This window comes from Falco biarmicus, chromosome 8 (genome assembly GCF_023638135.1).
Source record: "Falco biarmicus isolate bFalBia1 chromosome 8, bFalBia1.pri, whole genome shotgun sequence".
Taxonomy (NCBI): Eukaryota; Metazoa; Chordata; class Aves; order Falconiformes; family Falconidae; genus Falco; species Falco biarmicus.
In genome coordinates this window covers 39,916,521-39,935,735 of record NC_079295.1, presented here as the reverse complement: position 1 = coordinate 39,935,735, position 19,215 = coordinate 39,916,521, and the positions used below count along the sequence as shown (strand labels likewise).

At 39.1% G+C, this 19,215-nt stretch overlaps 1 protein-coding gene across 13 annotated transcripts in view; it reads left to right on the top strand.

Annotated features, from left to right (window-relative positions):
- Window positions 1–19,215, top strand: part of GTDC1 (glycosyltransferase like domain containing 1) — a 186,004-nt gene that overhangs the window by 39,353 nt on the left and 127,436 nt on the right. The window lies entirely within an intron of this gene.

The following is a 19,215-nucleotide window of genomic DNA, read 5'->3' as shown; positions in this document are numbered from 1 at the left end:
CCTTCTGCAAGAGGTGTGCTGTTGCTGCACAGTGTTACTACTTCTGTGATAGTTGATTCATCCCTTTGCTATGCTAATTTTAAGTATACAAGGATTCAGTACTTTTATTTAAGAAATATGCCTGCAGGCTGTATTGGTAGGCTTTAGGGAGATATCTGGTTTGGTGTGAAATAAATAGTTGTTAAAAGATCACATGAATTTATGTCTTAGAAGATGAAAAGTGATGCTGTGAGCGTTTTGAGAGCACCCTCCTGTACCCGGCATGTGAGCTTGCCACTTGGTTTTGGTTTTTCAAAGAAACCTCACCAACCTCATGGAAAATCGCAGAGCTGCAGGCCGTGGTGGGGAAGAGGAGAGTAGCAATGTGTCACCTTAAAACCAGAAGAATTAAGACTTGAATTTCAGACACTCTCAGTCCTAACCTCTGGGGGTTTGACCTATGGAGTAGATGCTCGCTGGTCCTGGTCGAGGGAGTGGTTGCTTTTGCTTGAACTTCTGCCTTCAGACCATTTGAGTGCTTAGCTTTTAATGAATGGATTTAAATGCCATAATTCAGGTTTATGTGCTAGTCATAGGCATCCAAGTTCACATATTTTGAGTGAAATGGGAGGAGAAAAAAATAATCTGAAAGCATTTGAGTAAGAGAAAGCTTTGGTACTTGCAGTTGGTGTTAAAGATTTGTCTTGTTAAAGACGACAAAATGTTTACGTAAAAGCTCTTTATTGCCTAATGTGGGACACATTTCAATACACAATTACAAAATAAAATACTAGTTTAATAAAATTTACGTTGTAAAATAGCTATTAGGTTAAGCCCAGCCCCTTTTTATTCTGTTATTGTCAAAAATATTAATCAACTTCTCGCTTCAGTATGGAATTTGCTCTTGGTGCAGTTTTATGATCCTTTCTCTCCTCCAGCAGCAGCATTCTTTCTGCAGTGATTTCTGCTGCAGAGGAACAACATGCTTTGGAAACATTTATTCCTTTTCTACGAATAACTTTATCTTTGTTTGCGTAACTGTGGTGAGGACTTTTATACCTTAATGATCTAAACTAAATAAATAAACTTGCTCTGTTACCTTTCAGTAGAGACACATTAGACTACTATGGCTTCTGACTTCAAAGTGTAAATCAGCCTGGAAGTTTAAATGCCTGAACTTGTGTTTCTTGGGCATGCTCAGGTGATACCCACTGAAATTAATAATCCTGATGCTTATCTAAATGAGAAAGTTGTTACACCGATCTAAATAGAGCTGATCAAAATAAATTGCAGCTTTCCAGGTGAGGTGGCTGTAGCCTTCCTCGTGCACCTCCCTCTCTCGCCTTTTCATACCTCCCTAAAACAAGCACCCTCCTCTTAAATTTGTCATTTAAAAATTCTGTCCTATTGTTTTCATTGGGAGGGATTAGTAAAGATAAATCTTAGCTTTTGTAGCATTAACATTAGCTTATATCTGTCATATTTGTCTCCTGGCTAAACTAAATACTGGGCTTTTTTACCATGTCATGCTTTGTTTGAAAGAACTACTCTACCTAGAGCTTTGAACAAGGGCTTCCAGTGAGGAAAAATGATTAATAGCTGTCTATTTTCAAAAGTTCGATTTTTTTTTTTTTTTTTTTTTTTTTTTTTTTTTTTTTTTTTTTTTTTTTTAATGCCGTTTGCCTTTCCTGATGGTTGCCACATGCCCAGGTGGACAGTGCCGAGGTGGGTGCGGGGACCTGTTCCTGGTGGTGAAGCTGCGGCATCACCGGGGCCTGGCGTAGCTGCTGGGTAATGACGATTAGGTGGGGAAACCATTACAATCATTTAGTTGTTGTTCTTCTGATGGATACTGGTGTCAGAAGAAATAAGGTGTTAGCAGCAGGTTTAAAAAAACAACGCAAAACCAACCCGTGGCGTAATACCCATCAGGTGTACGTGGTAGAGCTTCAAGGAGAATGGAGTGTGTGGGCACGGGAAGCATGCCAGAGTTTGATTTGATGGACCTTCCCCCCCCTCCCCCCCCCCCGAATTTGTAACTGTTTTTTTCTTTACATTTCATCTAGAAGCAGACAAGTGAAGAAGAAAATCAAGTGTTTTGTGGGAGGCGTATGGAGGAGTCCTCCTAGGCCTGTTTTCATTATGTTTCAAAGCCCTTTGGACAGAGTTCTGACGAGCAGGATGTCTGGCAGGCTCCGTGATGGGAAGAGCGAGGTGCCTGGCTGCCCTTCCTGGGCGTCGTGGCAGCCTCCTTTGATCAGATAGATAATTATAGTAGTTAATTCTTCTACAAAAGTTCTTTTAAAGTCATAAGCTGGTCAGCTATACTCCTCAACAGATTTTGTTTAAATTAAAAAAAAAAAAATAAATATTGAAATGGAAACACGTTACCGAACAACATGAATTAAACTTAACCTGTGTATCCTGTCCAGTGACGATATCTGCTTTACTGCAATTTTTCTGTTGCTAAGAAGAAAAAAAAAAAGCAGTATTTTTATTGCTTGTAAGAGAGGAAGAGTGGAAAATGGTTATCTTGCATAAAAAAAATGCCTGTCTGCATCGTGGATTATACATGCGTGAGAATTCATGCTTTTCTGCTGTTGCTTTTCTTTAGTTACAGATTTACTTATGTTTTCTTTAGCGCTTAAGTACTCAATTCACACACCTGCCTGCAGTTTTTACCTGTTCTGACGAAGAGAATACAGGTAATTGCTAACATAGAAGCAGGAAATTTGGGGGTCTTGTTTCCAAATTTGACAAAGTTGTTACACTGGATTTGTATATTCTAGTTCTCTTAGGTAGTGATTTCCTCCTGTATGTAAGTAATGCTATTAGCAGAAGATGGTGCTTTGAACTGTCACTTCATACCACTTCAAGTTAATTACTAGAAGACTGGGGTTTTCTTTTTTTTAGTATTAACCATTTTCATATAAAGTGTCTCTCTTTACTGAGGATGTCACTGTGAGGTAGGAATAACCACAGTAAACTGAAGAGCAGAGCAGTTGAGCCTTTGATTGTGCAAAAACGTAAGCATGTGTTGAACTCTACACTTGAGCATTCCCACTGGCTGTACAGGGCTTACACAGCCGTATTTCAGGGGTATGGGGCTCGATAGAGATTTGAGAAGTCCTTAGCAGGCTCGACAATAAAACCCAGATATCCTATCAAGCCAGGATGCTTTAAGTCTTTGCTCAGACTGCTTAGTAGGCACAGAATGAGGGAGATAATACATTTTTAGCTTTTAAATTCAAAGAAACCTTTCAATTAAAGGAACTCGACAATTTTAAATGCTCTGTTCTTGCAGTGATTGCGCTGAATGATGAGGAGTGGTATGACTTTTGGTTTTTCTCCAGACTGAAAGAAAAACCTATCCCGTTTGCTTTATATTACAGTTTAAAGCATCGGATGATGGACTTTATATTCACTGTTCTCAGTAGTTTCTGCAAAGTGATAAGAAAAACAGGCCTCTTACCCTGTAGCATTGTAAGCAGAACAATGACCCCACCAACACTGATATAGCAGGAGGTTGCTTTCAAAATAATTGCAGAGGATGATCTGATTTTTGTGATTTAATAACTTGCTATCTGCAAAGTCAGGTAGATTTGTATGAGGGTTTTTTTTCTTGCTAGTGGAGACAATGAAACACAAAACTTGAAATAGTTGTTTGTTGTTTTTTTTAAGTGCAAGAGAAAATAAGGGTCAGAACTCAAAAAAGGAGAACTCTATGGTGTGAAAGGACATGGCATTGTAGGATAGTTCAGGTTGGGAGGGATTTTTGGAGGCCATCTAGTCCAAAGTCTTGCTCAAAGCAGAGTTGACCATGAGTCTATGATACCTATATCCAACAGAGTATGTAATTATGGATTACGTGATCTTTTTCTGTAGTGTCTGCATTTAATCTGGTGCAACTTCCTAGTGTAAACTCATATGCCTATTGAGGGATATGACTCTTAAAGCTGTTTATATTCCTTTACATGATAAAATGTGCTCTACAAAAGACTTCAGCTGAGTTTTCTCAAGATTTGGATTCTGTGCAAGCTGAAGTCAGGCCAGTACCTGTAAGTATAGCAAGTGTCTTTTTGGACTATGTTCTGGGCTTATCTATAAAATACATAAGTATTTATTTTTTCCCTTAGTGCCAAGAACGCCTTCGTTGTAGACATTTTGTTTTCTGCAAAGATGTAGTAAGTTTAATAGTGATTATGGAATAGTTACAAGTGTATCCTTTCTGCAAAGAATTGAAAGAGGTTGGTGGGGGTTTTCTATTGACGTTTGAAAAGCAGAAAAAAAGTGACTACTACAACAGAATTTTATTAATGAATGATTTACACTGGTTCCAGCTGTGACCATGTGATTAGTCGTTCACTAAGCAACAATGGGTATTTTCTCTCTGCTTTTATTTGATTTCCAAGAATGTGTCATCTGTTACATAAACTGCTGCCAGTATACCCCATGTAAACTGGTATTTTTTTATTTCCCTGAAGCACAAGATGAATACCCACCCATATCCTTCTGGAAATACTGTTTTAAATGAATTGGGAATTTTATTGACTATATCTGATTCAGCATGCCAAAATCATAAAACTTAAAATATTTAATAAACGCACTAGACTGTGGGATGCCTTGTTCCCTGGTAGTGCAAAAGATAGATTATTTTCACTTTTACATTTCTATCTTAATATTTTATTACAGCAATACAATGTGTTATAGAGGTGGACAAGCCTGCAGATTGAAATGTGGATAGTCCAGATTGTTCCTTTCCCTCGACCATATGGTGTAGTTCTAAAAGCCTTTTGTACGCTGTCTGTTCAGTTAATTGTAAACTCGGTCTTTAACGTACCTTAAAAAATGAGATATATGTGAACTAAAAGTCAGTATATCCTCTGGTAAGTGAAGTTTGCTAAAATATATCTAAATTCACAGTCCTGGTCTCTTGGTAGATTTTCTTTCTGAGTGAATTTGAAAGTCTTTCAGCATTTCTTGGTAACGACTGTGAGTATGTGTGTGTGTGTGTAGGGACAGGTTTTTCCATTTCCTCCCCGGGAAGAGAGGGGAGATTTGAGTATATAATGAACATTTCATAATATTTTTGCTTGGCAGACAGCTCTGCCAGTGGGTGATGTGCAGGAACATCGAAGATTTCTGACAGATGGATGGTAGGACTGCTAATACACCTACACGCCTTTCGGCGTCTGATGTTCCCGGTGTTTCTCTGATGCCTGAGAAGCTTGTTCTCACACTTCGGTCTGATGTTGCCTGGTGCGGGGCTTTAGAAGAGCAGAACCAAGTCTTGGTCTGGATTTTCATATACTACAGAGAGGGTAATTTATTGTAGTCCTTGCAAAACAAAGCATTTATTACAGAGGCAAACATTTTTTTTAAAATGTAATGAAGAGTTTAAAATTAATCAGAAAGTTTCAGGAGCAATTTTTTTTTTCCTGTTGTCTCAGCATAAGAAGCTATCTGGGAAAAGTGGCTGTGTTCAAGGAAGACAGGGTTGACACATCTAAAGAGGAGAATGTAAAGGAGTAGGAGTCTCACTGAAACTGATTTTCTGTGCATCCCAACCTGTTTTTAAGCATTAGAGAGCGTTTGCTCTTTAGTGGCAGTTTCTGTGTTAGACAAGGCTCACATCATTCATGGCTTTGGATATAAATCACTAAAATAATAACAAAAAAAAAAAAAAAGCCAAAACAGGAATCAAGCAAGAAGTGAGTAACAGCAGTGGAGAGTGAGAGTAATGTGCTGTGAGAGGCCCCTTATAATGGAAGTTATTGATCTGTACTGCGTATCTGAAGTTTTCAAAGGATTTGAGATATTTTTTTTCTATTACTAGCTGAATGCAAAGGAATGGGTAACCTTAGGGGATATGAGAAAGGGAGAAACGCAACTTTTTTTTGCCTGCAGAGATTAAATAAAAACTCTCAGCCTTTTTTATGCCTGCAGAAATAGAGAGGGCTTCAGGAAGATTTCCCAGAATGGAAACTAGTAACCAATAGTGCATCTACTTCTTCCCAGCAGATAGTTTGCTATTGTGGAATAACTTAAACTCATGAATTTAAATAGTATGACAGTAACTAAACAGCAAAAAGCTACTGGAGCTCCATAATCTTCCTTACACTGGCTTTTTGTACTCCTAAGCATGTGTGATAACATATTTTGCTTAGTAGGTTTTGCAGCTTCATCTTTGTGGAATGATGGAAAAGGAATACACTGGGTTTGTGTGCTGTAGAAGCAGATACAGATCCTGCACAACTGAAGTATGATCGAGGGGATGCTGTTTATGCTGATCAGTGTATACAGTGAAACAAGCGTCATCTTACTTCCATTCTATACTTTTGTGGCTCTTGGCATGGAATCAGTGGGATCAAGAAAGTATCTGGGGGCAGAACTTGTGCTTCTTGCAATCCAAGTAGTGCAGAAGCTTTGAAATGCAAGAAACCATGCGTAATGCTTGAAGAATCCAGCTGTAATTTTGAGAGCTGAAAGAGAAAACAGCGATTGAACACTTGTTGCATCTTCCATATGATGAGGGCAGTTCTCGGAGCCTGTGAGTGGCCACTTGCAGAGAGTATGTGAATAACAAAACTACCAATTTTTATTGTATGCTGGCAAGTGTAGACTCACTTCATTAGAGCAAGCGGTACAAACAAGATACACTAACTTTTATGGTTTTAAAGAAAAGACCTACTTTTTGTGCAGATTCCAAAACAAGAGAAATGGAAAAAAAAGTCATAGAAAATCATATAACTTCAACAAAAATGTAAGAAATATTTTGTAAAATAAAGTATTTAATCTGCTTGTCTTTTAATAGCTGTTTTCGTAACTTGAGCGGTGTGCATGTCCATTTGGAAACGGTTATTAACAATGCAAGCTTAGTTTGTAAAACAGCAAAATTGGAGACTGCCACTTCTATAGACTACGGATTTGTCAGTTTTGTGGAAATACACAAAATTCTTTGGCTGATTTTGAGGATTGTAGCTTTTTCAGCAAGTCTCTTCACAAAGTGAAATTTAGCATTTTTAAAAACAAGGCTGAACACTCGTGCTTCTTGGACTAATGGAAACCATCGCTGAAGCAGTTTTACCTGTATGGGACAGTCTGGCTCATGGTACAGAGAGATTTGTAGATGTGTATGATGTGTTCAGGGTCTCAACTTGTAGTGCTTGCAGGAGAGGACATGGACAGAAGGTGGGAGAAGTGTAGAAAACCAAAGGTTGGAAGGTAGGCTTAGAGGAGCATGTGCAGAATAGGTGTAGAAGAATATTAATAGCCTTAGTATTCATGAGCAGGGGCTGGAAGTGAGAGGAAAAGAACGGAAGACTGGGGAGATTGGGAAGAGCATATGGAGTAGAATTGATCAAAACCAACGGATGACTTCTTGGCAACACGTTAAAAGCCGTTCTCTTTTTCTGATGGGAAGTTGAGATGTACCAAGCAAGTCTAATGAAAATGAGAAGGGGATGAAACGCGCCTTGAGTCTAATGGGGGTGGGGGGGGAAATCAGAGGTGAAGAGAAAAACTTTGGATTTGATGTGGTAAAGATGGAGGAGGAAGAAAGAGACTGTAAAGGTGTTTGAGACCATTTGAGTGGGGAAAAATCGACAGGCAGGGAAGCGAGACTGGAAATTAAGACAAGGAAAATAAGGTAAGGGAGTCAGAAAGCCTTGCTTCTGGAACAGCAAAGACAGACCTGTATTGAAATTGGAGTTTTCCTAATGAGGAATGGAGCATGATAGGGAAAGAGAAAACCATTTGAGGCTGTAGACCTATCGGATCGGACATGCAGTGGACATACCCTTACACAGGAAAAAAGTTGGAAGTGAGACTAGTTGGAGACAGGAAAATTTGATACACGGCTCATGGGGGTAGTAGTTAATATGTAAGTCTACCTTTTGTAGATTATATTGCATCATTGAAAAAGCTTAAAGAAGAAAAAAGGTGATGTAGGTAAGTACGACAGTAAGTAATTAGAAAAGAAAGTAAAAGACTAGGAAACAAAATAGAATATGTTAAGAAATGTAAATCAAAAGAGGAAGCTGGGGATTCAGTCATATGAGAAACAATTCATATGGTTTCAAGAGGTATGGGTTTTTCTTTTGAAGATGGAATTCATCAGCAAGCCAGATGAAGAATGATATTAGTAGAGGACACAAAATCATGTCTTATTTTTAGTTTTTAAAAAAATTAATGGAATAATGAAAGTACAATCTGGGTAGAATCTGTATTTGTCTGTATTTTCTTACAAGGACTCATGCTAAGGTAAAACTGACACTGCTCAGAACTTTTTTCCACGTCTGGCAAAATGGCAAGTGAAGTCCTGCGGATGTAAAAGAAAGTGCATTGTGGTGGCTGGAAGTAGGGATGCAGGAGTCGCTGCTCCTTTGGCTTTACTATAAAATTACTGTTTGAAAATTGTGCAAATCATAATTTTAGTTCAAGTTTTCTTGTCTTTGAAATAGAAATAACAATACCTACGTACCTCACAGGAGTGCCGTGAGGTTTAATTAATGTTTAAGCTTCTAGGAAGCCGGGCTGGGAGAGCTGGGGCTGTTCAGCCTGGAGAAGAGCAGGCTCCAGGGGGGCCTTAGAGCAGCTCCCAGCGCCTGAAGGGGCCGGCAGGAAAGCTGGGGGGGGGCTTCTTACAGGGGCACGTGTGACAGGGCACGGGGGTGGCTTTGAGCGCAGAGAGGGCAGATGCAGGTCAGAGATCAGGAAGGACCTCTCCCCGTGAGGGTGGCGAGGCGGTGGGCCAGGCTGCCCAGAGCAGCTGTGGGTGCCCCATCCCTGGCAGTGCTCCAGGCCAGGCTGGATGGGGCTGGGAGCAGCCTGGGCTGGGGGGGGGGGTCCCTGCCCGGGGCAGGGGTGGGAACTGGGTGGGCTTTGAGGTCCCTTCCAAACCAGTCGTGATTCTGTTACCTTCAGCATTTTTGGATGAAAGCAGGTAAATGAAACAACTTGCAGCTAATAATGGGAGAACACCAGGCAGAAGACGTGGTATGATTTTGGGGTTGAAGGGAGGAGATAGAACGCTTACTTTTGTTTAAATAGGCTTTAAACAACAAAATTTATTAGAAATGTTTGGTTAGAAGTTATGTAATTATTAGGTTTATTGAATCCCAGCATTTATTTACAGTTAGCTTGTTAATTTGAATGTGTACATCGATCTAGTGTTTTGTTTAAAGATAGTTTAGGACACCTTTGACTTTGAAAAGTTGAATAATTCATCCACATTCCCTTTCTGCCTCTATTGTAAGGTGAATTCTTTATAGTTTACCTACGTATACAAAACCAAACTAGGTACTTCTGTCATCAAACATTGTGTCAAGGTTTCTGGAAGGGCTGAAGTGCTGTATTTGGAAGTCGTGGACTTTGGAGTAAAAAGTCAGTAGGCAACAATAATAGTAACAAATATATGAAATCCTGTGTGTGTATGAGTAAGTGTCTGCGGTATAATTTAAGGAACCCAGTAATATGGTCAGGAGAAAATTTTTGAGAGATTTGTTGGCAAAAGTAATTGAACTAGTGTTGAGCCACAAGAAAATCAGTGGGGGGGTCAGCCTTGCCTAAACCTTGATTTTGAAGCTTTTTTCCTATCTGAATAGGAAATAGTCAAAATAACTTTTCTAGTTACAGTCAAAGGAAATGCTGTGTATATTCACCAGCAAGTTTCTTAGAATTGACTCTGCCTGTAGTTGCAAACTTTACAAACATAGTGGTGTGTCAGCAACATCACAGGTGCCATTATAAAAGTCAGCAGTATGTAAGTGGTATTTGTAAATAAGCACAAACACGTGAAATGGTCTACGTTTGTTAGTCAACCATTACACACCTTCAGTATGCCAAAGCCTGGTGCTTGGTTGAGTAGCTCATGTGAGTTGAATGTACATTAAATATCAAGTGGTGTTACACAGCTTGAAAAGAAAAACAGCTTTAAAGAAAAAAGCAGACTTTTCTAAGTCATTCTGTTAATGCCCAAGAAAATGCTTCCATGAGTGTTAAGAAACCACTGTGTATAGACTCCAGGAAAAATCATTTATGGATCTCTCTTGTCCATACTCATTCAGAGCTTCAATGGGAAGGCAGAGTGCTGCAACTCTTCAGAGTAGCTTGAATCATCTTGCATGAATATTGCCCTCTCCAAGGATATTGGCATGCAAAACAGATTTTGTTCATCTTAGCACATTTTGAATGTACCTCACAAATGGATTCTTAACCACTTTGAAATGAACAGGCAGACTTTGGATTAAGTTCTCTTCAGCGGAAGCGAACTAAGGCATGATCGATGCAGATAGGTGGAAATAACTCCTTTTCTCAGAGCACTGCCACTGCTTAATTTGGGTACTCTGTGTTATTTTCTACTGGATGTATGCTGGAGGCAATTTACTCTTCCCTGCCCCTTCCCCTCTCTCTTAAATACATTTTAATTATGTCTCCTGTATTCAAATTGGGAAAGTGAAGTGTCTTCCAGAGGTATCTCTGCGTTAAATGTGGGGCTACACCAGTTTTATACAGCACCTTCAAGAATCTACAGATAACTGATACTTGTGGGACCAACTTCTACTTAAACAGTGATGGGAAAATAAGATCTGAAAAGATCAGAAAGATCAGAGTTGTTTACTCTGCAGTGAGATAAGATCCATGTAACACCACTTTTAAATTCAATCCCATTTTATGAAAGTGACTTTTGAAAATCTCAACATAGATGACTCATGATAGGTTTAACATTATCTCTATAAGCAAAGCACTTGTTTGGATGGTTTTTTTCTAAAAATGGCAAAGTATGGTGGTGTCCAGAGCCACCACCCCAGCACAGAAAAAATGCAGCATCTGTATATTCCGTTGTGGCTCAGTAAGTGCGTGCTAGCTTCCCTGGGTCATGGAGCAACTTCCAATATACCGCCAAGAAAAGGTGAAAATGAAGGTGACGGTGGTTCACTATTTCCCTTTTTTTTTTTTTTTTTATCATCTGGAATCCAACCCTAAAACTTCTTTAAAACTACCAGAATTCATTGGAGTTCTAGCAAAGACAGAAGCAATTAAAAATTGCTTGTTTTTTTATTTTTCAATTTCAAAATTTTAATTTATATAAATGATTCTATTGAAGTATTTTTATTGTGTGGCTTGGTTAACAGGCAAGAATGTTTTAGTGGTGTGTTTGGGTTGAAAGCCTTCCCAGCAAAAGCATTCACGGCTTTCATCTAGGGCAACCATGAACACTGCAGACCTTGCAGGAGTGCTGGCGCATCCATGTCACTTCTGCCGAGCAGTTGCTAAGACTCTTTGGAGACCTGACGAGTACCTGGTGTGTTTTCTCAATGTCTTAAGCTTCACAATTGACTATTCTTCGAATATGAAAAAAAACCAACAACCTGTAATGAAAAATACGTCGTGAAAAAATGTCAAAGGCTTTAGCTGTAGCATTGCTTTGAGTCTGATTGCCTGCGGAAGACTCTCCGAGATAACTGCTGCCTTTATTTTAGAGGTATTTCCAAGCTGTCCATGTGCTGCTGCTCTTAAGGCCTCCAGGAGCTGCTTATGGCTGCTGTGAACGCTTAACTGATGGTGTTGCCAAAAATTTCCCAATGGCCAGAGTAACTGCACAACCCTTAAGTCTTTAATACGAGTCGGAACAGATCTTTAACTTGCTGGTGAAACTTGTGATCTTTGTGACTTTGAAATGAAGAAGTGGGAATATTAAGCACAGACCTTGCATGCATGAGGTGTAAATGGTTTCTCATGTTGGCTTGTAATGGTGTTCCTGGCATTTCATACCATCAGTAAGAGCACCTACTAATAGCCAACTAAACTTTTAAGAGTTAGGATCTTCTGGTAATGACCTTAAAATAGTTTTTTGGCTCTGAGCTCTGCAGTGAAGGTGTTTTTCTCTGCATCCCGGTGGTTGTGGCCATCATAAACCATATTTAATGTTCTTTGCATTGTCCCAGGTTGCAGGGGAAGTGTGCTAGGTTCTGCAGGTCCTCTGGTGGTTCAAGGTGAAGTAGCTGATGAAGGACAGGGTCATTTTGGTTTTGTTGACCAGGATGTTTGATTTTGATAAGGGATTTCAGATTTTAGGAGGAAAGTTTTATGAGTGTGGCCAGTTGACTTAAGCAGGGTAAAGGCTGCTTTTTTTTTTTTTTTTTTTTTTTTTTGGTAGGTGAAGTGATTCTCAAGTGACACTAAAGCTGAAATCCTAAGCGAGTTCTACTAAGATCTCAATGATTTATAATGAAGTAAAACAAAACCCTCCTGGTTTTAACTCTTCTTTTGTTAGAGACTACAGTGCAGATCATGTGCTACATCCAGATTTTTATGTGCAACAAAAGCAACATTGTTTAAGGCATAGGCTTTCTAATGGTGATGATTTTCAAGGCGCTTTTCTAATACCAGCCATCTGATAATGTTCAAGGAAAAAATTTACATCCTGATGTCCTCTTTACATGTCCTTGCCTCGCTGTTATCAGTGGCAGTGCTAAAAGGGCCACGCTCGTTTCATGTCTGTTAAGGTCTCTCCCAGACATTAATATTTATTATTTTTTTAAAAACATCAGCTCAGAACTTAAACTTGTTTACAAAATAACCAAAATAGCCTTCCAAAACAGATTGTTTTGAGATTCTTGTGTATTGCTTTTCTTGATGCAAAAAATATTTCCTGAAAGGCTCACCATTTCAATTGACAGATGATAACAGACATCTTTATTTAACTCATGTCAATATTTTTCAGCTTTCTGTGATGTGTGTATCCATAGATACTTCCCAGTGGAGGAGGTAGACCCCTTAACTTCCTCATGCTTGCAGTCAAAGAAAATGTGTGAATATGCTTTTCTTCATTGTTTTAAGCAAATCCTTGGAAGTATTCTGCCAGCTCGGCAGACAACAGAATTGAAACAAGGTTTGCTACTTTTGAATCAGCAGAGATGTTGGGGAACACTTGCAGTGAGCTGTCAGAAAGCACTTTGGTCGTACTCCGGGGCCTTTAATACTGCTATTGCCCTTTCGGAGGGCTTAGTCAAAACTTCGTAGGGAAGTTATTTACAGGAAAAGTGGGGCTGTACCACTAAAATCAAATTGGCAACTCGCATTGCGCTGGATTTATAAATTGATGTGGTTAACATATCTTCTGTGTGTCAGGTTGGAAATAGGATGTAAATATTCTTAAAATGGAAAAATAAGTTTAGCACCATATAAAGTCCTCATTCAGTGTTCTGTGATGTTTATTATTGAATCGGAGCTTTCAAGCGGTTTCTGAAAGAGATAGCATGGTGCTGACTGGACAGAAATTAATGAGATGTATTTCTGTTCTCATAGATTCATAGTATGAAGCATTGGTTCAGCTCTCCAGAGAAGACAAGAGGTGGGCAAATGGAAGACCGAAAAATATTTCTCCTTTTGAGTTCTAGTACTTTTTAGTTAAAATGAAGGACTTTTTAGTGCAGGTAACTTTGCAGCCTTGAGGTTACTTCATTAATCACAAGACCATCATATCCAAACTGTCGTAAGGGTCTAATACTTGAATGTTGCTTCTTATAAACAAATGGAAACCTGATGATTTATTTTCCTCACTTGGTGAAGAGTTTTGTAGCTTGGCAAAATCTTCATGATTAGGACTTTTAAATTGCTTGTGTTGCAGGTGTCTAGGTGAATTAACGTGGCAGATATATTTGGCACACATTTTGAAGTCCGTTTTTCCATCATGATTGAATTTCATTTTGAAGTAACCTTACCGGCACGTGTTGGGACGTTCACATATCTGTCCCTCAGGAATGCTCCTCTGTGTGGGACTCCTCCCGGATTTCACAGTTGAACTCCATTTGACAGTAGAACTCATCCCATCCTTTTTGTTGACTCAAGGTGTGACTGAAGATACAGATCCTTTCATCACATATTCAAATGGATAGTTTCTGACTGTAAAATAAATCTGGCTTGTGCCCACTCAAAAGTTGCTGCCAAACATCTCAGGCTACCAAGCCTAATGTTTAATTTAATCTTTAAATTAACTCTTGCAGTTCCACCTTTTCTACAAGCAGAGTCTTTTTTAAGTGCTAAATAATGAATTTCTATGATGAGAGTGATTTACTATTCATAATTTAAGGTTTTATTACTTTAAATTTGCTGTAGAAAACAAACCAACTTTTTGATTTAGGGCGATTCTGTTATCTCTCAGAGCAACTAATGATGGCTTCTAACAAGTGTGTTTGTCTTTTAATCAATTAGCTAATAATGAACAATAAACTAAGTCTTTCAAATAAAATTATTTACAAGTAATTTTTTTGAGTGTATATGTATGTTCTTAAACTGGCTATGAATGCAGGTTGTAATGCTTACCTTTCTATACAGAAACTGGTCTGAAGCCCAGAATGTGTGGAACACATTTCTCATCATCTTCCTAATAAATCGGAGGAATTTCAAGATGCCAGCCCATTATTACCAGACTGGTGCTTTTTCTATAATAGGGCACTAGCAACTAATATGTCTCCTGTCAAGTTTAAAAATAGCGCTACATCTCCCATTACCACACCTATTAGTTCCCTCTCCACTCAGAGAGATTCTAAATCAAGTATCCTTCATCTATTTAAATCTAATGTAAGCCTTCAAGATCATCACTATTACCAAATTTATAGTAATAGGTACACTACTGGAAAAGATGAGTCTTGTAAACTGTCTTTAGCCCTCCAGCACTGTAAACACAGTCCAAATGAGTTGGATATAAAACCATTAATTAATGAAAATTAATTAATACCATTAAATAACATTAGCAGCCTCTGTGTTAAAGTAAGTTATCGTTATTCTGGGTTTTTGAATTATATGGCAAATGGGAGCGTATAATTAACTGTTAAATCAGAATAACTAATTTTCTATCAAATACAGTTGCTAATTTTGCATTTTCAGGTTATACTGTCATACTAGATCTGTACTCTCTTTTTTTAAAAGTTATTTTATTTTCCAGAAAGGACTTGTTACTGGCTGAAGAGCTATCCAAAATAATGTTAGAACTTTTTGTGAAGAGATTTGTTGTTGGTTTTTTTTTTTTTCAATATCAGCAGCAAATTCATGTCAACTTCTGTAAATCTGTTGAAACCATTACAAAGAGAAGGCAAAGGAACAAAGTCTGTGGAAGAGTAATCCAGTTTGCTGGTGATGCGTAGCCGTGGCTGTACTTGTTTCCCTGGCAGAGCATGGCCCTGGTTCTCCATCACACTTCTTTGACTTTTTTTTCTTTTGGCTTAGAAATTAAGAAGACTCTCCTGCTTACGTATGAAAATTACTTACTTTGCCTTTGCTAATCTGAACTCACAGAAGTAGTTTAGAGATTATCTAGTATCTTTGATACCCTGTTCCAAGTAGTATCTGGTCCCACGTATACCACTTAGTAGGTCAATTAGAGGTGTACAAACCAGGTTGTGTTGTAATGGCTGTTCACGGTGTACTGGGAATCGGGAGGTGGGTCATGAAGTTTCCCTTAAAAAAATGTCATTTGAGTGCTGTGCTCCGAAGGGGAATTTATGCTTCCGCACCCAGGTAGTGTTGGCTCTATGAGGGTTTGAGTTAACCATAAATGTAATACACAGGTGTTTTTCTCCACTGGGGGGAAAAAATGCAATAATTTATTTAGTATTGATTAAGATATTTGAAGAAGGTGATTGAGGATGGCTTCAAGTATAGGTGCAAAGTATTTATGACAGTCTTGGACTATGTGAGGAAAGAAGATAAAAGGAAAATTCTAAGGATGAATTCTTGCTTTTCTATAGCTGAAAAAAACCCATTTAATTTACAGCAAGAAATGATGAAGGTCATTAGTGCCTTTGCCTAGGTAAAATAAACCAATTTAAATACTGAGTTTTCAAATGCATGGTCTGCATGTACATTAACAACTTTTTCATAAGGATTTATAACAATATTGTTTACTTGGCAGGCACAGGATAATGTACAGATTTTACGGCATGCTACTTTCTAAATACGTAATCTCCAAAAGGAGCCATTACCTCCTCTTGTGTCAGGGTGTCTCTGGATTAATAACCGTGGGACATCTTTAAACTGTAACTTTCAATTCCTGCTGTTGCATTTCAGCGTTGAAAGCACAGATGTAAGAACTGAACCCGGCAGTCCTCACAGTTTGCTTTTTAGTTACGATCAAAACAATTCTTCAAAAATTCTGTTGTTTGAAATTCTAGTTGCATAATCTCAAATGCTGCTGTGCTTCTTACCTTTATGGGATGCACACCTGCCCTGTGCTCTCATGTGCCAGTGCTTTGAGGAAAGTAATTCTGAGAATGAAAGGGAAAACAAGTTAATAATTGTGTGTATTAGTGTATTACAAGCAGCTGATTTTTTCAATGTATGTGTATTTACAGTCCTCTCAAAATAGTCCATAGAAGAGTAACTTAGTCCCTTAAGCAAGCCCTTTCAGCAATTCAACCAAGTATCATAAGTCTTACACTAAAAGGGATTTTGAGGCAGAGTTCCCAGGTGGGGGGGAATCCTTACCTGAGATCCCTGCCACTTTCTCCCATTCACTTTTATTTCTGGCTGGGAATTTGATTGTCAGCGTAACAAAGACAGTCTTTGCAAACATAGATGTAAATCCTAAGCACAGTAAAATTAAATGTGGTGTTTGAGTGTTTAGTGAAACAAAAGCAGGCAGTGCAATCCGTCCAGGTTTCGATCTAGACAGTGTTTAGCATCCTTGATGCCTGCAGGTAATACTAGTTCTGGGTGTTCTGTAGGTGTGTGGTTTATGGATGTCACCAGTAAATTAATGTGAATGCTGATGCAGACGTCCGACTAAAGGTGAACTATTTTGCTTTATGGCATTCTCAAAAGAAGTAGAGAATTTCTTGTGTTTTCCAGTCGATTTATATAAAAGATTGAGTGGCATTCTCGTTTTGTGCGCTTACACAGTTTGGTAATGACAAACCTTAGAGCCGGTACTTTTGGGTGATCTAAATAGGAGTTAATTTTTGGTGAAACATTAAAATGTGATTGTGTTTAAGGTATAGCTCCATGGTTTTGGTGAGTCATTGTCATGAGTGGGAGGGTAATGCGGGCTCTTTCAGTCTAGGTCTGTGTGTGTACATGCCGCATCCACGCTGTGGCTGGGTGCAAACCGTGGGGCTGGGAGGGAGAAGGGGCACGGGGGAAAGGTGAAGACCCTGTAATAGTCATTTGGGAAATCCCGTTTTATCAGAACGTGGAACGTGAAAGGGTTTTGCCCCTGTTGGGTATTACACTGTCTTTATCTGAAATCATCAAAGGCTGCAAGTATGTTTATGTCCACAATGCATACCTGATGGGCTTTGTAGTCGGTTGAGCTATAAGACACTGAACCACGTGTGCTCTGGATACGGTGGTGGAATAAATTTCTCATACGTGTGGGACTGCGACCGTTAAAACAATCATTACTGAAACCATATACCTTATTTCCTGTAACAAATAGCAGCTCTCTACCTATGGAATATATTAACAGTTATTCCTTTGGTTTTGGATTGTTGCTCAGCTATTTTGTTGGACAGATACTTAAACATGATCTGTAATTTACGTTGTCTGAATACGTCAATGAATGGAGCTAATTATGGCTTTCTGATGTGAGCTATGCTGATGTTTGTGAAACCGCACTTCTGTTTATAAGACAGAGTGAATGCGTGTTCTGTAATAAATCATGGAAAACGATGAGTTTTCTCTACCTGGGTTGGTTTACAAAAACGCTTTAGTTGGTGTTCACCTAGAGCTTAAAAAGAAGCCATGGTTTGTGTGGCTAGTTGAGCAGTTAATTCTTCCGTACCATTAAAGGAAATATTCATTTATTACTTTGTTTGATACTCGATCAAAGGCAGGCTGTTGGGTCAGACAGCAGCGGCCCATTTAGGGACTCCATCACTTGCTGTTCTTCTGCAGCGTGCTGGCCGGGTGGCAGAGCTGCAGCAAATGACACAAGTCCTGGCTGAGTGCCACCGGCTGAACGCGGGCTTTGAGACAGCACCCGATTACCTACCTAAAACATCGCGGTATTTGGATATACCTCTGTATTAGTCACATTGGTTTTGCCACTGTTACCATGTGGAAGGATTTTCTTATTTCGGACGGTCTCTTCTGCACGTGTCCCCGACGGCTGTGCTGCTGTATGTGGCACAGGCAGCGTAAGAGGCGCTGGGAGCCCAGGGTGCCGTGGCCCCGCAGCTGGGGCTGAGCTGCTGGAGGAACACCCAGGATTGCTGGCTCCAGAGAGGAAGCGCTGGAATGAGCGAGGGGAAGCAGTTCTGTTTTTCTAATATTTGTTGTTTTCTTTGAAATGGGGAAAAGAATACCTGGAGTGATTTATATTTAATTGAGGATTGCATTCCATCAGATACGGTGAATGTTCTCAGGCCATTTATCAGCTGTGTCTTTTCAAGACCTCTGAGGAGTATATGGTACTTATTTACCTTAACTTGGCTAGGTCAAGGGAAATAAAGCAAAAATAATAGATGTTATTTTTGTATGTGAACAAAACTGGAAGTCATGTGGGTGAAATATGAGGTAAATGACTGTCCTACCTCCTTCTGTGCCTTTTTAAATAGAAGAAATTATTAGTTAAAATGTAATATAATTTCCTTTGCATTATCAGTGTATCTTTTAAAATGGGATTTATATACTTTTTCATCGCTCCAGCTTAGTCAACCCCTGAAGCTGACGTGACGTGTATTGTGCTGCCATTATTCTGTAGTAGCTTCATATTTAGGTAGCATCTTGTGTAAGAAAACAAAAAAATCCCACCCCAAAACCCCACAACAACAAGAACCTAAACCAACGCCAAACAAACAAGCAAAACAAGCCAAACGGGGAAAAAATGTGCCCTACACATTTTTTTTTTTCTCAATTGAATTTGATGTATATTGCTGGTAATGTATATGGCTCATTCGCCACTAGAATCCTGCAAGGGCTAGTGAGGATTGTAGTGAGCGGTGCTTAATTTTTTTTTTTTTTTTTTTTTGGGGGGGGGGGGGGCGAGAGTTTTGTAAGAAAGCCTTTCAGCTTCAGATCTTCTCTGAAAAATGTGTCACTGCTGACTGTCACCCTCACATGCTGCTGCTGTGGGGTCTATGAGTGTTACTGTGAAGAATGACATAGCAAAAGCCATCTAACACCCGCTCCACCAGGCATCCGCAGTTGCAACCCAGCTTCCCAGTGTAAATAGCCAAAAGGAGTTTATTGTATGGCGATGTTTGTGCTGTATTTGCATAACGTGTTTTTTATTGA